The sequence below is a fragment of the Aethalodelphis obliquidens genome, unplaced genomic scaffold, assembly GCF_003676395.1.
Source record: "Aethalodelphis obliquidens isolate GAN/ISIS:26980383/991018 unplaced genomic scaffold, ASM367639v1 scaffold31, whole genome shotgun sequence".
In the NCBI taxonomy this organism is placed as follows: domain Eukaryota; kingdom Metazoa; phylum Chordata; class Mammalia; order Artiodactyla; family Delphinidae; genus Aethalodelphis; species Aethalodelphis obliquidens.
In genome coordinates, this window is record NW_020837975.1 from 8,625,345 (window position 1) to 8,640,869 (window position 15,525).

The following is a 15,525-nucleotide window of genomic DNA, read 5'->3' on the forward strand; positions in this document are numbered from 1 at the left end:
GGGTGGTTTGTTGCCGAGACGGATCTCTCAGCACCTGGGAAGGCAGGATGCTCATTTCCTCTTTAGCTCCGCTGATAACCCTCCACTTTCATCAGCAGGTGAGTGAGTGTGGCTTCTTCTTTCCAAGTATGGTGCAAAATGTAGAATTTCTCCCAAAGAAATTTGACTTTAATGAGAGACTAGATCATAGGAGAGAGTAATTATTTGGATGGTGTGCACGTGCCAGGTTAATTTTAAATCAGCTTTTAGGTCAGTCTGTCTTAATTATTCCATTAACTGTTTTCAACTAGCAATTTCAATAATTGTATTAGCACAATGCCTGTGTAGTATAATTGCTTTTTGGATCCTGTTCATTGTGATCTCAGAGTCAATGCCTGGGCTGTCTCCCTGGGCTGGTGTTAGTGTGAGTGTGTGTGTGAGTATGAGTGTGTGCACAGGCACGCTGGTGGGGAGGAGAGCTTTCTCCTTATTTTATTTCTACTGTAGGACCTTGTGTGTTTATCTATTTTATATATAGTAGTTTGTACCTGCTAATTCCAAACTCCTAATTTATCCCTCTCCACCTTTCCCCTTTGGTAACTGTAAGTTTGTTCTCTATGTCTCTGAGTCTGTTTCTTTTTATGTAGATAAGTTCATTGTATCATATTTTAGATTCCACGTATAAGTTATATCATATGGTATTTGTCTTTCTCTTTCTGACTGCCCTTAGTATGATAATCTCTAGGTTCACCCATGTTGCTGCAAATGGCATTATTTCATTCTTTTTTTATGGCTGAGTAATATTCCTTAGTAGGTATGTACCACATCTTCTTTCTCCATTCATCTGTCGCTGGACATTTAGGTTGCTTCCATGTCTTGGCTATTGTTACTAGTGCTGCTGTGAACATTGGAGTACATGTGTCTTTTCGAATTAGAGTTTTCTCTGGATATATGCCCAGGAGTGGGATTGCTGGATCCTATGGCAACTCTATTTTTAGTTTTTTGAGGAACCTCCATATTGTTCTCCATAGTCACTGATTGATTTAAAGCCAGCTCACCTGACTTAAAGGGCAGGGCTGACTGATTTAAAGTAGTGGGATAGTCTAGGGAGGAGTGATTGCCCTGGGAGACTTTGAGAGAGAAATACCCCCTCTGTAGGGCACTTCATTGCACTTAGCGGGAGAGGAGGTACGAAATCAGGCTGCAGGTGCCCAAGTCAAGTGCAGCCCCCATGGCTGGGGAGGAAGGTAGGAGGAAGGGCTGAAAGTTGTCATTAGAGTGGATGGCCACTAGAGGGCGCCAGAGCACCGTCAGAGCCACCCGCAGCTCCCCGACTGGACCTCCAGGCTGGGCAATAGGGTTGGAGATGGGGTTGGCGGAACCCCAAGGACGTGCCCAGAGAGGAGGGGTTGGTTACCGGGCGCTTTTGACTCTCCGGCCCAAACTGCCTCACCTCACAGAGGGAAGAGAGGTCTGCCTTCAGCATCCGATGGGGGCACTTCCAGCCTGGTCAGGTGGCCCAGTGGTTGGACAGCCTGAAAGGCTGTCTGCGGTCTGACTGCCCTTTGTTTCTCCAGAGGCGGAACTCTGGACCCAGAAATACCTGGCTTGACTCTTACGCTTGCAGTTTTCAAGCTGCAGGCCTGTGTGGGTGTTGGCATCTGAAAAGCGGGGCTGGTGGTTGTGAACATGGAGCATGTAAAAGCGACATTTGGGTGGGTGGGCTGTGCTCATCCCTATGCCCTTTCTCTCAAGAGTTCTCCCCAAACTTCCTTCTTCCCTTTCCATCTGAGCCTCTTCCTCCTGTCCCCACACCCCTGCTTGGGAGACCTGACCTAAAGCTGGGTCATGTGACTTAGAGGTGTCTGATTGAGTTAAAGCCAAATCATGTGACTTAAAGGGTGTGACTTTGTTTTCTTCTGATTTGAAAAGAAACTGGACCATTTTCATGGGCCCCTAAAAGTATCAGGGGCCCTGACACTGTGCCTGCTGCGATGAGTCAACCTGGCGTTTCAGTTTGTGTGGTGCCTCTCCTCCCCAGAGCTCTTTATCCCTCACAGGCCCCCAGCTGTGTAAGGGTGGAAAGAGCTCGGGGCTCATCAGGTCCAGCCTGACAGGTAAGAAAACTGAAGCAGAGGAGGGAAGCAACTGTCCGAGGCCACACCTTGACAGTGACAAGGACTAAGCCAACCTCTGACTGCCAGGTCCCAAAACAACACAAGAAAGAAAACTAGTTTTCATGTTAAAAAAAAAAAACATGCATTATCACTCCCTCACTCATTCCACCACTGTCTATTGCGCATCAGCCCTGTGCCAGGCACCATGCCACTGCTGGGGACACGGCACAGAGTGAAGCTGGCAGGAGGGAGGGACCCCAGTAACCAATGACTATCTAATGACCATCCTGATCAGTGGCACAGAGGGAAAGTGCACTGTGTTACACAGAAAGCAGAGCAACATAACCCAGCGTAGGAGGAAGGAGAGGCTTCCGCTGTTTATTTGGGGACCTAGGAAAGAATAATAAGAAAAAAGATGTCTGAATTGACCCAAAAATTATTAAAGGGGGAAAAAAAGGAATAGAAGTGACAGTTGGCCTTTGTGATGCTACAAAGCCGCATAATCAAGATCTGACGATATTAACCTAAGATTGACAAGTATCACTGGAAAAGAGAAGGGACCCCATGTGTGTGTATTTGACATTAATTCAGTGGGAAAGGATAGCTAATTTAAGATATGATAAAACCACAACTGGCTCTCTACCTGGGAAAATCTATATTTGGACCCTCACCTCCCACCAGTCACAGAAATCAATTCCAGATGGATTAAGGCCTAATGAATTGAACAATAGAAACCCAAATAGAAGTGGAAGTAAGAAACCATATGATTGAACAAGGGTAGCAGAGACTCAACCATGACAGGAAATGCAGAGACTGTAATGAAAGTGAAGCACACATTTGACTACATTAATTTTTGCATATGTGTCAAAAGATACCATAAACAAAACTAAAAGAGGATGGATTTCGGGGAGACACTCGCGATGCAGGTGATAGATAAAATGCCTGTGATAGGTCAAGAGCATCTCTAAATTGATTTTTTTTAAGACAGAAACACCTTACCAGCAATTCACAGTGCAGCAGAATTTCTCAGCCTCAGCACTATAGACACTTTGGACCTGACAGTCCCTTGCTGTGGGCGCTTTGTAAGATGTTTAACAGCATCCCTGGCGTCTACCCCCTAGATGCCAGCAGCACCCCTCCCCCATTCACGAGTTGTGACGACCAAAAATGTCTGCAGACATTGCCACATGTCCCTGGGGAAAGAGAGAAAAACCGCTCAGTTGAGAAGCTCTGCAGTAGAGCAAATCCACTAATAAACATGTGGCAGGATGCCTCAATAGTCAGGGACAGGCACAGAGAAGAATGAGATGTCATTTTAATGATAATATCTACACCTGGCACTAATGCAAGGAAAAGGACGCATGGAGGATGGAAATAGGAATTCAGAGCCTCCAAGGGAGATCAGTCTGGTGATACACAAAGCTGTATGGTGTGAAACTCGGAGACTGCTTGATGGCGTCATGCAGGTATCAGGGGCGAGCCTGCACGGCCAGCCAGGACTTCCAGGGACTCTGGAGACCAACTGCCAATTTCATTTTGTACATGGTTCCCTAGTCCATAGTATTTGAGACTATCAGCCTGAAAATTCAAAACTACGATTCCTGAGTCAGAGGGGTCTGTTTTCCTGTGTTTGGCCAGAGGATGACGATGGATTCCACACCCCTCTGGCTGTTCTACCTCCATGAAAACACAAAAACTACACTGAGAGGGAAAAACCTTGAATTTTGAAGACATGATCAACCACAGATGAGATCCTGCTCCCAGGTCCAGAGAGATGGGCAGGGGACTTCCCAAGCTGTCTCTGAAGGACCCTGAGGTCACACAACCCACAGTAGCACCTGAAACTTTGGAGCCTGTCATCTTTCTGGAGTGTAATTTGGTTTTTCTTTCATTTCTTCGTGCTCACTCCTGCCCTCACCTTTCATCCCCTTGCAGTCAGCTCCTCCAGTCCAGTGGTAAATAAAAGGGACTTCTTTAGTCTGCAAATAATAAATGCTGGAGAACATGTGGAGAAAAGGGAACCCTCTTACACTGTTGGTGGGAATGTAAATTGGTGCAGCCACTATGGAAAACAGTATGGAGGTTCCTCAAAAAACTAAAAATAGAGTTGCCATATGATTCAGCAATCCCACTCCTGGGCGTATACGCAGACAAAACTATAATTCAAAAAGATATATGCACCCCAATGTTCATAGCAGCACTAGTTACAATAGCAAAGACATGGAAGCAAACTAAATGTCCATTGACAGATGAGTGGATAAAGAAGATGTGATACACACACACACACACACACACACACACACACACACAATGGAATATTACCCAGACATTAAAATGAATGAAATTTGCCGAGAGATTATCATACTAAGTGAAGAAGTAAGTCAGAAAGAGAAAGACGAATACTATATGATATCACTTATATGTGGAATCTAAAATATGACACAGATGAACATATCTATGAAACAGAAACAGAGTCACAGACATAGAGAACAGATTTGTGGTTGCAAGGGTTGGGGCTGGGGGAGAAATGGATTGGGAGTGTGGGATGAGCAGATATAAACTATTATATATAGGATGGATAAACAACACTGCCCTACCTTATAGCACAGAGAACTACATTCAATATCCTGTGATAAACCATAATGGAAAAGAATATGAAAAAGAATAGATACATGTATATGTATAACTGAATCACTCTGCTGTACACCTGAAACTAATACAACATTGGTAATCAACTATACTTCAATATAAAATAAAAAGTTTAAAAAAATATGAAAAAGAATATATACATGTACAACTGAGTCACTTTGCTGTACAGCAGAAATTAAACACAACATTGTAAATCAACTATACTTCAATAAAATTTTTTTTTTAAAAAAAGAGACTTTTTTTGTTCTTTGCATCTTCAAAGAATATTAAGGTGAAAAGGCTTCTCCCATAGGACTTGAACCCCAGGATGGGCCAGGTTCCAAGCACTGGGTCAGCCACCAAAGTCTCCACCAAACCCAGAAGTGGGTCGAAGCCCATCACACCAAATTGCTGTTCACTGGATCAGCCACCTAGCTCGGGGCCAAATCCCCAAGCTGGGGGTCTGGGTTCCAGCTCATCCCCTTACCAGCCAAGTCACCTCATTTAAGCCACTCATTCTCTCTGAGCCTCAATTTCCCACTCTGTGAAATGGGATAATAACTCTCCCCCACTGGGCTGTTTGGAGGGCAGTGTGCTGCAGAGGTTAGGCACGCAGGCCACATACTGTACAACCCAGCATTCCCACCCCCAAGTAAAGACCTAAGAGACATGGTGAGTGAGTGCATCCACTGAAAGACATGCATGTGAACGTCCACAGTGACTCTGTTCACAATAGAAAAGAACTGGAAACATCCCAACTCTCCATCAGCCAGAGAATGGACTGTCGAATCGTGATGTTTTCATGCAGTGGAATGCTGCCTGGCAATGAACCAGGATGTACAAATGACTTCGACTCATGACACATGAATGAAGCTCAGAGATGCTGCATTGGAGAAAGAAGGCAGACATAGAAATACCATCAAGGGCTTCCCTGGTGGCGCAGTGGTTGAGAGTCCGCCTGCCGAGAAAGGGGACACGGGTTCGTGCCCCTGTCCGGGAAGATCCTACATGCCGCAGAGCGGCTGGGCCCGTGAGCCATGGCCGCTGAGCCTGCGCGTCCAGAGCCTGTGCTCCGCAACGGGAGAGGCCACAACAGTGAGAGGCCCGCGTACCGCAAAAAAAAAAAAAAAAAAGGTGGTCTGCTTTCTCAGCCTGCTTCATGTTAGAATACATTTTTTTAAAAAAAAGAAATACCATCAAGAATAGACAGTGCTGGTACTTCCCTGGTGGTCCAGTGGTTAAGACTCCACGCTTCCACTGCAGTGGGGACACGAGTTCAATCCCTGGTCAGGGAACTAAGATCCCGTTAAGCCACGTGGCGTGGCTAAAGGAAAAAAAAAATCAGAATAGTGGTGGCCCTTGCAAGCAGAATTGACTGGAAAGAAGCACAAGGGAACTTTCTGGGGTGTTGGAAATGGTCTAAATCTTGATCTACATCATGGCTACATGGGTGTATACATACATAAAAATTAGTGGAGCTGTACACTTAAAATCTGTCCACTTGACTGTATATAAGTTACACGTCAAAAAAAAAAAAGTAAAAGTATAAACATACAACAACAACAAAAACTACCAATGATGGTGCCAGGCCAGCTGTAAACATTGAGACCTAAATGACTCTGTCTCAATTTCCACATCTCCAAAACGAGGACAATGACAAAAATAGTACCAGCCACACACGACCATCATGAGGACCCTACGAGTTAGTCAGTTTAAAGAGCAGCGTCTGGCATGCGGTGTGTGCTTTCTGAGGCAGACGGAGCTCTTGTTGGTTGAGGGGAACGCATATAAAATGCTTGGCACTGCCCAGCACACCAAGGAGCTCAACCAATGCTGGCAAGTGTTATCTAAGACTCCCCCAAGAAGTCTCCCTGACCTAGTGATGGATGGGCCTAACCAGGTCTCCCCTTACCAATCTAACCAAACCTCTGGGACCAGCAGAACAGCCCGTGGCTTCTTCTCTTGGCAACAATCCACTGTATTTTCAGTTCCTTCACGTCAACCGTCTTTGTCTCTCAAGACTCCAGGCAGATATCACCTTACTCTCCCTGCCCCGGAGGCCTGCTCACTGGGGATTTCCAGCTTGGCTGGCTCCCAGCTTCTGGACAGATATAAACAGAGGTCCTGGCTGCTTGCCCAGGACCCGGTGCCGGGGCTGGAGTGTCTCCCTGAAGAGTCAGCACTCCATCCCCCTGGCTTCCAAAGCAGGGCTGGCTCGGGGGGCTCCCCGCCGCCTCCGCCTGCCCCCCCCCCCCCCCCCCCCCCCCCCCCCCGCCCCCCCCCCCCCCACCAGCTGGCTCATTGCTGGGCTTCGCGCTTCCTTCTGTAGTCACTGCATCCACCACTAGGAGGGCAGCTAGCTCCACAAGGCACACACTTCGCCAGCCTCAGTCACTGCTGTTTCTCCAGCACCTAGAGCAATGCCTGCCACATGGTGTAATAGATGCTCAGTAAATATAAATTGTCCAAATGAGTGAGATGAGCAGATCAGTGTGGGGCTGGAAAGGCCTCTAGGCATCCTGACCAGCCCCCTCTGTGGACCCCCAGATGGCCCTGACCAGGTTTCTCTTCCCACAGCATCCCTTTACTCTCTTGCTCAAGAAACTAACATAACTTCTGTCAACTCCATCAAGTCACAACCCCTCTGTCTTGGTTTCAAGACTCCCTCAAGCTGCTCCTCACCCAACCAAAACTACTACTCACTACTCTTCACCACATCTCTGCAGTTTACTAGGTCGAGTGACCTCCAGGAGCAAAAAGAGCTGGACTCATCTTTAGCAACCAAATCAGAACGAACAGCTGGCTCGTACCTACCTATCAGGGTCCCCAGGAGGAATGCGGATGACAATGTAAAGTGCTCGGCTGGCCCCTAAAAATGGGAGCGGTCATCATCTGATGCTGGAGGCTCTTGCTCTGATAGAGTGACAGCTGTAGGGTCTGCGGAACATAGGTTCAAATCCCAGCTCCACCGTTTTTACTGGTGGGTGACTATGGACAAGATAATTCACCTCACAGGCCAGTATTCACATCTGTAAGGTGGGGATAATAAAAGAGCCTACATCCCAGACCTATGGAGGAATTTAATTAGACAGCATATACAATATGCCCAGCACGATACCTGGTCAAGAGTAAAAACTCAACCAACGGCCTTTGTGATGATTATCAGCATCGTCTTTGGGGAGCCTACCTGGAAACAGACCAGCTTGTTTCTCTGCCACGATGACTGTTGTAGCACTACCATTGTCCTCAGTTTCGTGCATGTCACTGCCTATTCAGAGTCCCCTCCAGTCCGTCACCTCATTGCTTACCCTGGTTGTCTAGGCAGATACTGCTTTTCTTGGTCATCACACTCAGTTTTCTGGTCGTCACCAGCAGGGCCAGCACACACAGTTGTGTCGTGACCTGCGCGAGGGCACCATCTGTGGGGAGGCCGGGGACAGTGGGGAGGCTTGGCTTCTTCCCAAAGGAGAGGCCATTTCCATTTGCACAGAAATGCACACGGTCTAGCCCAGCCCCTGAGTTTAGGGAGGAGGAAGCTCTTTGTCCTCAAATGGTTAGTTTGGGGAATCTTCCTTCTGTTTGTTGCTTGATATGTTCCTTTCATTTTCAGGTGATGACAGCACTGTCAAGACTCACAGCGTCCAGAACATTCACTTCTAGTCCCCATTCCTCCCCACTCCACCCCGCCTCTCTCACCTCGCCTGCATCCATCTAACTTACTATTTCTAACATGCCATGATCTAGGACAGTGATTCTCAAACCATTCTGACCTCAACCCGCAGTAAAAATTACATTTTGTGTCATGACCCACACAGCTATATATACATAAAGAGCCAAAACAAAGTATTCATGAAATCACTGCTACCTTTACTCTTTATGATGTGCTCTGATATATTCTATTTCTTTTCTTTTCTTTCTTTTTTTTTTTTTTTGGCTGTGCCACATGGCTTGTGGGATCTTAGTTCCCCCACCAGGGATTGAACCCAGGCCCTTGGCAGTGAGAGTACGGATTCCTAACCACTGAACCCTCATTTTTTGTTATTATTTTTTAAATGGTATTTTTAAAATTATTTATTTATTCATTTATTTATTTGGCTACATCAGGTCTTAGCTATGGCATGCGAGATCTTCATTGTGGCATGAAGGATTTTTCGTTGCGGCACATGGGCTCTTCATTGCGGCACACGGGCTTCTCTCTAGTTCTGGCGTGCGTGGGCTCTAGAGGGCCCGTGGGCTCAGTAGTTACGGCACGCAGGCTCTCTAGTTGTGGTGCACGGGCTCCAGAGCATGTGGGCTCAGGAGTTGCGGTGCGCGGGGCTCTCTAGTTATGGAGCTTAGGCTCTAGGCGCGCAGGCTTAGTTGCCCTGCAGCATGTGGGATCTTACTTCCCTGACCAGGGATCGAACCCGCGTCCCCTGCATCCCACTGGACCACCAGGGAAGTCCCTCCCTCATTTTAAAAAAATACATATCTTGACCCACCAAACTGATTTCACCTCCACAGAGAGACTGAAAATTGCTGTTGGGACAACTGCGTAAAGTGAGATCCTCGGATGCATTTCCAGCAGCCACAGCATCACCCAGGAGTTTATTAGAGATGCAGAATCTCAGGCCCCACCCAGACCTACTGAACCAGAATCTGCATTTCCACATAGCTCCCAGGGGATTCATGTGCATGTGAAAATTTGAGATGCCCTGGTCTAAGATAAAGGGAAGCCACGCTTGCCAGAATGGTATCTATTAAAATAAGTACCTGGGGATTCTGTTATCTGTGAAGGATGTGAACTTGAGCAGGGGCACAAAAAATCTGCTGGAGCTCCCCAAGGGCCCTTTCCCCTATTGTACACCACCAGGGAGTTGCCGAGAGGTGCCTTTCCCCTGCCTGTGACATCTGAAGGTCAGAGGTGGCTCTGTATGTCTTTTCCTGTGGTTTAGTCACAACTAGGAGCTTCAAGAGCCAATTTCAAGACACAAAGATGTCTCAGTCCCTCTACATCCAACAGTGGGAAGTTCACAGATTTTTCCAGGAATAAGCTCCTGGAAAATGAAGAGACTCAGGACCAAGAATTAAGAGTCCTCTAAGGTTCTCCTCAGCAGCAACACTCAGGGTCTTCAGGTCTGACCCGAAGTCCTCTTTTCCTCATCACCACAGCTTGAGCCAGGATTGGAGCCCAAATCGTACCCTCTGTGTAAGTGTTGCCAGACATCTCCTTAGAGCGTTCCTGAGCCCCAAGCTACTGGTCAGTCTTGGCATTTGGACGAAATGAAGCCACAGAGTTTCCTTACAGAGCTCCCTGCTCCTCTCCCCAAATCACACTGCCGCTTCCCTCTGCTGCTCTGAGGTACCAGGGCATCCTCCACGCTCTGGGGTTCTCTCATGTCTGTGAGTCCCCACTTCCCTCTAACCCTGAAAAGATAGGCTCTGTTCCCCATTAAAAGAATGCCAGTCATTTGGGGGCAACAGTGTCATCCCAAGGCCTGTGAAGTCATACACCACATTCTGCTCAATCCTGTCAGCAGCTCAAAAAGCAGGTTGTGTCCAGGAAATCAGAAGGGTGTGAAAATATAAAACAGTGTTCCAGCCCCTGGGGCAACCAAGCAGAAAGTGACTTGGGTGCTTCACAACCCAGGTCAGACGTGCCTGCTCCTAGACCCCGACCCAGATTAAAGACCCAACTGGTGGTCAGCTAGCTGCCTGTCCTATGATTTCCACAGCTTAGGAAGTGCATGTGAAAATCTCTTAGAAGATTATCCGCAGAACCAAGGTTTGACCTTAGCATGCAAACCTGTGTGATCTTGAGCTTGTCATTTAGCTTTTCCGCCTCTCAGCTCTACCACGTAAATACATTAATCTACAGCCTGCTCCATAGTTATGAGTTTCCTTGGGCAAGAGCATTACTTAGGAAAATGAAATGAAAGGTTATAGCCAATATGTTTCCTGTGGTTGTCTTTGAGTGTATTTGATTGTTCTATGTATTCTTATGCTTCTCTGTCATTTCCCTATTCTTGACAATAAGCATGTGCTACTTTTGTAACAACAAAAATTAAATATATTATTTGGGGGCTTCCCTGGTGGCGCAGTGGTTAGGAATCTGCCTGCCAATGCAGGGGACACGAGTTCGTGCCCTGGTCCAGGAAGATCCCACATGCCGCAGAGCAACTAAGCCCGTGCGCCGCAACTATTGAGCCTGCGCTCTAGAGCCCTCAAGCCACAACTACTGAAGTCCACGTGCCTAGAGCCCGTACTCCACAGCAAGAGAAGCCACCACAGTGAGAAGCCTGCACACCGCAAGGAAGAGTAGCCCCCGCTCACTGCAACTAGAGAAAGCCCGCGTGCAGCAACAAAGACCCAACTCAGCCAAAAATAAATAAATACACTTAAAAAAAAGAATAAATTTATTTTAAAAATAAATAAATATAATCATTTGAAAGAGGGTTCTACGTACATACAACTGTTCACTGGTTAGCCCCGTCTGGCTTCCTCACTGGCAACGTCCTCAACTCTTTGTCCTTTGGCTGGAAAGGACCTAATAGCTCATCCAATCCCAATCCTCCTCTTACCAACCAGGAGACTGCCTGTCCTCAAGCTTGGCCATGTCAGCTGTATTCCCCGCAGGAGAATTCACACTGACCTCCTCTGACTTCCTCACCAAGGAAAGGTTAAAGAAAACCTAGCAAAGGGACTTCCCTGGCGGTCCAGTGGTTAGGATTCTGCACTTTCACTGCCATGGCCCCGGGTTCAATCCCTGGTCGAACTAAGATCCCACAGCTGCCTGGCGCAGCCAAAAAAAAACAGCAAAGAAATAGCAAATGGGGACTTCCCTGGTGGCGCGGTGGTGAAGGCTCTGTGCTCACAATGCAGGGGGCCCGGGGTTCAATCCCTGGTCAGGGAACTAGATCCCACATGCATGCCACAACTAAGAGTTCGCATGCCACAACTAAGGAGCCCATGTGCCACAACTAAGGAGCTGGCAAGCTGCAACTGAGGAGCCCACCTGCCACAACTAAGACCCGACACAACCAAATAAATAAATATTTTTTAAAAAAAGAAAGAAATAGCAAATGGGGGAAGGCAATTCCTTGGATAAGAAGTTTATGCATCACATTTACATTCTGTAAAAACATCAGCCTTTCTTCTCCCCTCTCTCACAGAGTCTTCCCAGCAGCTTGTAGATTTCCCCCCTCACCCAGCAGATTCACTCGAGCGTCCCATCTGGCTTGGGCCTAGGTGTCTGGGGGTGGTGTGGCTGCCTCGGGATTCACGGGAGAATCAGCTCCCTCCTATAGAGAGGGAAAACCAGGGCAGTCAAAGATGAGCATCTTGGTGAAGGCTCAGTCATCCTTAAATATATTAAGAATTTTTTTCAAAGAGGAGGAGTGTGTCTACCTTACAGGTAGGAACCACATATGTCTTCAGCTTGGTACCATCAACATCTTGTACACTAGCGGTCCCCAACCTTATTGGCACCAGGGACAGGTTTCATGGAAGACAGTTTTTCCACGGACCAGCAGGGGCGGGGTAGGATGGTTTCGGGATGATTCAAGCACATTACATTTATTGTGCACTTTATTTCTATTATTAATACATTGTAATATATAATGAAATAATTATACAACTCACCATAATGCAGAATCAGTGGGAGCCCTGAGCTTGTTTTTACTTGCCACTCACTGATAGGGGTTTGATATGAGTCTGCAAACAATTGATTTATTGTGGTCTCTGTGCAGTCAAACCTCTCTGCTAATGATAATCTGTATTTGCAGCCGCTCCCCAGCACGAGCATTACCGCCTCAGCTCCACCTCAGATCATCAGGCATTAGATTCTCATAAGGAGCGCGCAACCTCGATCCCTCGCATGCGCAGTTCACAGTAGGGTTCACGCTCCTCTGAGAATCTAATGCTGCCGCTGACCTGACAGGAAGAGGAGCTCAAGCGGTAATGTGAGCGATGGGGAGTGGCTGTAAACACAGATGAAGCTTCGCTCACTCGACCGCTGATCACCTCCTGCTGTGCGGCCTGGTTCCTAACAGTCAATGGACTGGTACCAGTCCATGGCCCCGAGGTTGGGGACCCCTTTTGTACCCAGTGGACACTCAGTAAATTTCATCTTTCCAGTTCAAGCTTTTCATGCCTCCACCTAATCCTACCAGAAGGCTCCCCTGACAATACTTGACTTGTAATCCGGAAATCTGAGAGCCCAGGAACCTTGGTGAGGACACAGGGAACCTGAGAGACCAGGATAAAAAGACCTTCAACCAGAAACATATAAAAAAGCAAATGCTATTTTTCAAAAGAGAAAGGATGAACTTCTGAATCCCAAGGTCCCACCAAGGGAAGTCTTTATCTTTACAGTGTTACAGTCATCCTGGCCCCTAGAGGTGATTTGGTTCAGCCATCAGAATGAGGGGATGAAAAAGTGACAGAATTTTGTAGAAACAGGGGGCTCCTTGGGGCTCATGCCGTGCCACAGGCTGCCACATCGTGAAAAGTAAAAGTGAAACCAGGGAATTCCCTGGTGGTGCAGTGGTTAAGAAGCCGCCTGCCAAGGCAGGGGACACGGGTTCGAGCCCTGGTCCGGGAAGATCCCACATGCTGTGGAGCAACTAAGCACCTAGCGCTACAACTACTGAGCCTGCGAGCCACAACTATTGAAGCCCGCGCACCTGGAGCCCGTGCTCCGCAACAAGAGAAGCCACTGCAACGAGAAGCCCGTGCACCACAACGAAGAGTAGCCCCCGCTCGCCACAACTAGAGAAAGCCGGCATGCAGCAACGAAGACCCAACACAGCCAAAAATTAATTAATTAATTAAAAAAAAAAAAGAAACCAATCCCAGTAGGAGTCATTTTCTCACTCTGGGATCTCCAAGAGCATTATGTTCATCTCTTGGTGTCTGAGGAGGACAATGTGCAGTGAAAGACTGTCATCTGGAGCCAGCAAAGCAAACTCAAGAAGCCCTGGCCTCCGCAGAAGAGGATTCGACACCTTGGGGATACTTCTCACTGCATTTCTTGTTTGCTTCCACCCCCCCAGGCCCCACTTGGTGCTGTACCCAAGTAACCCTGCCTCAGAGGTTGCCACCTAGCAGAGGGGGCTTGCCAAGCTGGAGAAGGGGTTCAAGGCCTAGACTCACCTGGGACTTGCAGGGAGCTCCTTGTCTACTCCTCTGCCCTCTTCCAAGTGTGAGGAATGGGGAATTCCAGGCTGTGACTGCCTGGGAAATGCCAGCCAGGGAGCTGCAGAGAGATAGAGCTCACGGTTCCACACGAAGGCAAGGAAAACGTCTGATTTAAAAAAAAAAAAAAAAAAGTGGATGTGGATATGGATCTTGGAGAGAGAGAAGTGGAGAAGGGCCTTGGAGGTGGGAAGGGGGCCCAGCTCTGGGGGCTTCTGAGGCTCCTAGGGAAATAATGTCCAATGGAGAGGGACTGCTAAGGCGAGGAGCCCCTGCGTAGTTGCCTCTGCCAGCTGTGAGGGTGTGGCTTGTGCAGGAACTGCATCTGATTGGTGTAGAGGTGAGAAGGAGGGAGGAGGAGCAGTGTATGACACATAGGGGTTTCGAAGGGATCGAATGAGAGGCTGGAGGTGAGTGAGGTGGAGGAGAGTGAGAGGCGGTGAGGGATGGGTGAGGTTTGGGAATGTGCTGGAAAGTGAGATTCCAGCCAGGCAGAAGGTCTGATAAAATGGGTATGGAAATTGAGGTGGTAGAGAAGAGGCAGAGGGCAGGTGGCTCTGTGTGCACACTGCGTGGTTCAGCTGCCAGGCTCTTACCTGCATTACAGGTGGAGGTGAGGGAGCCACCCGGCTGTCCATCGTGAGTGCACCGGTGGCTGCAGCTGCTGGACCCTAGGCCAGCGCTCTCAGGCCCTCCTTCCCCAAACCCCTAACTTGGCCCCCAAAACTGGAAGGTCTCATGGGATGGAATCTCAAATAGCACTGGGTGCTGTGTGCTCAGGTTCCCCGGGCGAGCAGGTGTGCAGGGTGCTCTGGTAGTTGCTGTCCTTCCAGGAAATGAAAACGAAAGAGCGGGATCCAGCTTCCACTCGCATCCTGGTCAGCTCGGGGGAGCACAGGGGCTGGCCCCTGCAGGAGGGGAGACCAGGGTGCCGTGGGCTCGCCCACTGGGAGGCATCGGTCCTGCTCGCATCCTTTCGCAGATGGACAGCCCCTCGGGCATCCTGGCACTGGCTCCCAGGGGGACAGAGGTGGGATTCTGGGGGATCTAGAGAGCTGAGGGAATCCCTGGTCCTGGACTCGTGACAGCAACAGACCAACTTCATGGCACCAACTTCCTGTTCATCTCTGCAGATGGATAGGAGGGGGCCTCCCATGCTGTCTGCCTGGACCAGGTGTCTCTCCCCTTACGGGTGAGTGACATTCCCAGCTCCAACCCGGCCACGGCCTGCCCTTTGGCCAGGTGGAGGCCCCACCGCCCCATGCCTGAATGCCAGCATCAGTGAGGCTATAATGCTCTTCTGACCTAGACCCAAGTACTCAGTGGATCCCAGCTGCCACCTCTTCCCAGGCCTCTGGCTGCTCCAAGTGTAATACCCACCCACCCATCACCCGTGTGTACCTGCCTTAGCTCCCTCTGCCTTGAGGGGGAGCCCAGAAAGGTTGTAAGCACTAAAGCAAACCCATACACACGGAAGAAAAGGAGGCAAAAAGCCTTAATAACCTGCCAAAAATCTGAAGGTGTAGATGCTGTTGGCTTAGCATTGATAAATCATGAGCTCCTAGAAACCAGTAAGAACAAGACCAGAAACCCAATAGAAAAATGAGCAATAGGAATATGTATGTAT

At 48.4% G+C, this 15,525-nt stretch overlaps 1 long non-coding RNA gene across 1 annotated transcript in view; it reads left to right on the top strand.

Annotated features, from left to right (window-relative positions):
• LOC113630866 (uncharacterized) overlaps positions 1–15,525 on the top strand; it is a 52,169-nt gene that overhangs the window by 18,850 nt on the left and 17,794 nt on the right. The gene's annotated exons all lie outside the window — the stretch shown is intronic.